Below are 6,358 nucleotides of genomic sequence, written 5' to 3' on the forward strand. Positions count from 1 at the left end.
CCTAAAGAGGAATAGGAATCTCGTGGTACACTTCGTGATGGGAGATAATGGTTACTCCGAGCATGGATCCTAGCAACTTGTTAAGCATACCATCTACATTAACCTAGGTGTTTCCTTGTACTCTTGGGGATCCTAGGTTTATGCATAACGTCTTGGGTCAAGGTTGGAACCTAAAGGTTCTTCTTAGGAATAGTCCAACGGAACCTTGTACACTTAGAATCTTATTAGCAACCAAGGATACCTATGGGGGAATCTCTTATTTCATGGGTACCTCGTTAGTCATCCTAGGAGGTAAAGTCATGTGGATTGTGATGTACATTTTCTCCAATATCTTGGTTTCGCTATCTAACGTTTCCCAATGATTCCCAAACTTCATTACCTTATACAACATCATGAGATAAAGATTCATACAACATTTCATAATGTTGGGAGGTCATTTAGGACTTAACCCGTAGGTAGTCTTCCTTATGGGCATTATGGTCATTTTACCCCTAAGTCTTGGTTTTGGTACTTAACGAGTTCCAGTGACTTTCAAACTTCACCACCTCATCAATCATCATACAATAAGATCTACTGTAGAGTTTCATAGTATTTGGAGGTCATCTAGCTCATGAACCGTAGGTAGAGATCCTTAAGGGCATTATGGTCATTTTGCCCCGTTTCTTGGTTTACCTATTTATACTTATCCATTGACCACTAAATTTCACATATAACCTAAACATGCTATAATATGCTCATCATTAAAGTTTCATAGGCATCAGGGCTCATTTAGTGGGTTACTTTAATGTTCCTTAACTTACGGTTCTTTAAGTTTTTTTTTCATAGATCCTTGTGTAATACTTGGTTTATGGTTCATATGAAAATCCAAGCGATTCCTACAAGTATTTCTTAAGAAAAGTCCAAGGTGGCTACGTACCTCATCGTTGATGTTCAGGACCTCCGTTCTTGAGCTTCCGGTATTTGAATTACTTCACTTTTTCTTCTATAGACTCCTTATTGTGTCTAGTTTCTAGAACCATAAGGTTTATTATGAGACCTAGCCTAGAAGGGGGTTAAAATTGAAAAACACCGAGGGAAGACCAAATTTTGGGCTTACTTGGCCGGTTCAACTGAACCGGCCACGTCATCGTCTTCTTCCTCTGGACAGGAAGAAGACACGCGCGTCCTTTGCGCCGCCGTCTGGAAGTGGCCTTCCACAGCCCCGATCTCTTCGTTTATCCCCTCGATTTCTTCATGAAACTTAACGATGATATTACAAGGAAGAGCTTGGGATTGATTTCATACCTTTTCGTGGATTATAGCCTAAGATATTAGCCTATTACAAGGAAGAGCTTGAGATTGATTTCATACATTTTCTTGGATCATAGCCTAAGATATTAGCCTCCAAAGTTCGTCCAAAATCATTTTCCTCGCCAGAGCTAAAATAGGGGATTTCTTATCGGGTAGCCGATTCTAGGGGTTTTCAAGGCCCGATTTCTTCATGGAACCTCTTAAATATCCTTTCATCAAGCTATAGGAATTGATTTGGAGGAATGTCTTTGAGTGTGGAACCTTAATTTTCAGAAATCGTTATCGGTATGCAACTCACTCGAAACGCCGGATTTCCGATATCATGGGTATCTTGTTCTACGACGTTTCAGCTCTCAATTCCTTCATATAACTTGTGGGTAATCTTGTTTGGAAACTATTGGAATAAGTTTAAGGAGGAATGGTGGAGAATTGCTGTCAAATTTGGAAGAAACCCGAGAGTAGGAGACCCACAAACTAAACTCTCATAACTCTCGAATGGGTGCTCGACCTTGCTCGAGTCTTATTCCATATTGTTTCCCATACTCCAGACTTTATAGGCGAGCTTAAACCGACATTGAAAGCTCCAGAATCGTCGTGAATTGGCAGTTAGATTTTCTGGAAAATCCGCCAGAAATATCTACTCCAGTCAGAGCCTCACCGACTTTGGTTTTGCATAATAGCCGTTTGATGTGATGATCTGTCCATCTTCTAGATCATATCCAAATTTGGGGAAGATCCAACGGCTGGGATTTGAGTTTCGTGAGATATTTCTCAGATGGTCACTGTAGATGCTCTGTTTCTGATCAGAGGGCCATTTTCGTAATTATACATTCTTCCAGGGGTATTTGGGTCATTTCCCGCCTTCTGAATATTTTAATATTATATTTCCTGAAAAATCCATAATTTTTCTAAAAATCCTTTATCTCATGTTGGTCATTTTTTCTTGAGCATCTCTAAATTCTTTCTAGATAAGCAACTAAAAATCCGGGAAGGTCCTTAATAATTAGTAAAATGACCTTTTTGCCCTTTTCACTTACTTTTACTTTCCAATCCTTTTTCCATAGGTCTTAAACACCTTAACATTACTTGTTAGGGTATAACAATGACTTGCTTGAGATCATCATCCTTCCTTAATCCTTTAATTCCTCCCCTTTTGATCATTTGGGTCTTACATGGGCGGCTTATTCTTGTTAGATCTAATTCCTTTCATTTTTGGGTGTTACAATACCATACTTTGAGACAAGTGATTTTGTTGCTTTATTATAGTCATACAAGTCATTTTAAGCGTATGCCTACCATAATATGCCTACGATTTTAAGCGTGTTTAGTTTCGAACAATATTATGTTTGGCGTCCTCTTGAAATTTTCTTAACAAACATGTGGGTAAAGACAAAATATGCTAAAAACAACTCAATTTGATTCCTATTTTCAATTTGTATTAAATACATAAAAAGTTCCAAATCTAAAAGGAAAATCATTGTCTCTCACTAGTTTTCAAACGATATACATAAAAAAAGAAAAGAAAGCAAAGGCTTCATGAGTACGATCAAATCGAGTTTCTTGGCCGCTACAATTTTGATGTTACTATTGTTAGCTCCTACCGTCGATGCTCAATCTAGTGCCGATGTTGTTTTTTCTTTGAAAAGATATGGTAACATAGTGTCTGGTACTGACATCATGAAGGTAAATATATAATATGAACATCAATATTATCACTAGTTGAGCTGATCAATTGTTTGCTATAAGTTTTTGTTAGTTGTGAAATGTCGGCTTTAGCAAATGCATGGAGGGATGCATGCACGTCCAATCGTTCTAGTGCAATTTTTATTCCAGGAGGGATATTTAGAGTAAAGCAAGGGAAGTTTGAAGGACCTTGTAATAGCCCAATTGACTTTCAACTTCGAGGAACATTGCAGGCACTAAAAAGTCTTCCCGGAGATAATTGGATCACTTTTGCACGTGTTGATAGATTGACATTATCAGGTGAAGGAGTTTTTGATGGCCAAGGAAAGGCAGCTTGGAAAAGGAACAATTGCCACAAATGCATAAATTGTGCCCAACTCCCGGTTGTAAGTAATATTCCTTTAGCTTTCCTTCTCAATCTCATGCATCTTGTTGTTTTTGAAAGAGCCTCTTACATGTCTTCTCTAATGTTCTGACATTTACGATTTGGTCAATGTTCTTCATTTTCTAGAGGATAATCTTTAAACAATCCAGGGAAAAAGTAAATTTTTTTTGAGTTTTCAATTTTATTGGGTTCTATTCAAATTTTTAGCATCATTACCGACTCTCACAAAATATTATTTGATTATACAAAATGTTTAGAGTTTGAGGTTCAACTTCATCACCAATTCAACCGTTAAGAGAATAACATCACTTGATAGCAAGAACTTCTATATCAACGTCATCGGCTGCAACAACCTCACATTCCATAATATCAATATAATGGCACCAGAAAACAATCCCAACACTGATGGAATACACATCGGTCGATCAAATAAGATCACAATCACAAAGTCCAAAATTGCAATTGGAGATGATTGCATTTCTCTTGGAGATTGAAGCAAACTAATTGAAGTCACCAATGTGACGTGCGGACCAGGACATGGAATAAACATCGGAAGTCTTGGAAGATACACTAACGAAGAACCTGTTGAAGGTGTCATCGTAAAGAACTGCACGTTAAATAACACCACTAATGGTGTTAGGATCAAAACGTGGCCAGCTTCTGCGGCTAGCGGCACCGCCACCAATATGCACTTTTTGGACATTATAATGGTCAATGTTAGCAACCCTATTCTAATAGACCAAGAGTATTGTCCGTGGAATCAGTGCAATCGGTAGGTATGGATCGCATTCTCGAACCTTTGATTCATTTTTTCATTATAAGTTCACAAATAAACCATTTGTTGTCTCATTTTAATTTTCAGATTCCTTACAAAATTAAGATGAGTATAGTGAGCTTCAAGAACATTAGAGGAAGTTCTGCAACTCCGCTGGCAATCAAACTTATTTGCAGCCGTCACTTACTATGTGACGATGTAAAAGTAAGCAACATTGACCTCACTTACAATGGAATAAAAGGTCCTATTTCCTCCCAATGCACGAATGTGAAACCTATCATTTCATTAAGACAGAACCCCAAGATATGCTCCTCTCTTATGTTGTCCCATGAATTGTTCATTGCCATACAACTTCAAAATAATAGACAGCCTTAATTAAAAAAGTAGACTGCCTCTATCCATTTGACTCTCATTCTTTTGAGTTTCTTTTGTTGTACTTTTCGAAATAAATAAGATGGTCGAATGTTTGAAGGAGACTTTGTGTCGTGAACAACCTAATGTTTTTAGTACCTCGACCTTATATAATAAACTGGTTCCAGTCGTATTTTTCGTTCTAGATTTGAATTTGAAATAAGACAATGTAACTGTAACAACCATTATTAAAAAAAACTAATCCATAACTCAAGGAAAGAATCTTTAACCAACAAAAATATCTAACTCCTCTTTCCGTTTACCCTAAACAAATTAATTACCATTAAAAATCTTTTAGACCGAATCGATAAGTTAGATCGAATCTCCTAACTATATCCGTCCCATATGGCACACATCCATCATTATCGTTAAAGAAGAATTGACATTGGAGGTGACTAATCTAGCAAGTCGTGTCCTTAAATCTATCTTTTTCGTCAATCATGTAATTTTCGTTGCAACTTTTGGATATGACTTCAAAAAATTTAGGTTTCAGATTAGAAAATTAAGTGACAAGTATTAATATGTATTTTAGGAATTTACATTTAATATTGAATTATCTACCTATTTATCCCGACCAAGTTTAGTTTTAGGAAAAATGTCGATAGTCCTAGAAAAATTAAATATCAAAAGTAGCTAAATGTTCTAGGAGTTTAATGCACAGGAACTCATCAAAATTGGCCCAAATCCGTGCTAAATAAGGCCAACAAACAACATAAATCACAAAAGAGAGAAAATAAAAACAAAACTTGGTCTCGATCCATGATGCTATATTTTGTGTTTTCAAGTCTTAAGATATTTGTTGTTGGTGAGTTTAGCTGGGTCGAGTTGAGATATCTTTGAGGCCTAAGTAAGTTAATTGGATCATAAATTTATTCAACTCAAACAACCCTTATTACATAATTAAATCTTTTGATTTTTATGTTTAGAATAATATCTTAAAAAAAAAAAAAAAAGGAACTAAGCCATTTGGAAATGGCAAATGGTACCCATGCTAGATTTGGACCACGATTTCGAATTTGGATTCAGCAACTAGCAACTGATACCCTTGACGTTCCCCTGCATCTACCATGACATACCTACATTACCAACTTATCTTGAATTGCTTATAAGAGTGAAAACTATCCACACAAACCAACACAATTTTTTGTAGCATGTTTTTTCCTTACTCACATGCCTCCTAAGATGTAATCTCATGCCTAAAATTTGGACCAGGATTTGGAATCCAAATTTGGCATCTGATGGCCCCCACAATTCCTTGCATCTTTAATGATATGGTCACATTAGTTACTTGTTTTAAATTGTTCCTAGGAGTGAAAACTATCTCTAAAAATCACGTTGCCTACTTTTGGTGGTTCAATCATAAGACTCAAAAGTTAAGCGTGTTTAGTTTGAAACAATATTATGTTTGGCTACCTCTTGAAATTGTCTTAACAAACATGTGGGTAAAGCAAAATATGCTAAAAACAACTCATGTTGATCCGTAAGAATAATTTTCCTTCTTAGAAACACTTCATGAGGAGTAAATAATATGGTCATATTGCAAAAGATGTCGAAAAATGCTGGAGCCATTGGGTGTCAAATTCATACTAAAAAATTTGGTTCAAATCCTGTTCATGGGACATTACACTAATCGGTTTAAGGGGTTCTTGTTTTGTTTTGTTTGTTTTTTTTTTTTTTTTTTTTTTTTTTTTTTGAGATGTAATCCTGTTCATGTCTCCTAAGATGTAATCCGTTTGGAAAAATCTCTCCAGATGTAATTTCATTCTCCAAAGAAAGGGGGAGAGATTGGTCTGTTATGACTCGGAGAATGTTTG

The 6,358-nt window shown here is 36.2% G+C and overlaps 1 pseudogene; it reads left to right on the forward strand.

The window, feature by feature from the left end:
* The first annotated feature begins 3,053 nt into the window (after positions 1–3,053).
* On the forward strand, positions 3,054–4,508 carry LOC147789953 (exopolygalacturonase pseudogene; annotated as a pseudogene).
* Positions 4,509–6,358: the final 1,850 nt, after the last annotated feature.

The sequence above is a fragment of the Cucurbita pepo genome, chromosome 12 (assembly GCF_057944985.1).
Source record: "Cucurbita pepo subsp. pepo isolate OVF chromosome 12, ASM5794498v1, whole genome shotgun sequence".
NCBI classification, from domain to species: domain Eukaryota; kingdom Viridiplantae; phylum Streptophyta; class Magnoliopsida; order Cucurbitales; family Cucurbitaceae; genus Cucurbita; species Cucurbita pepo.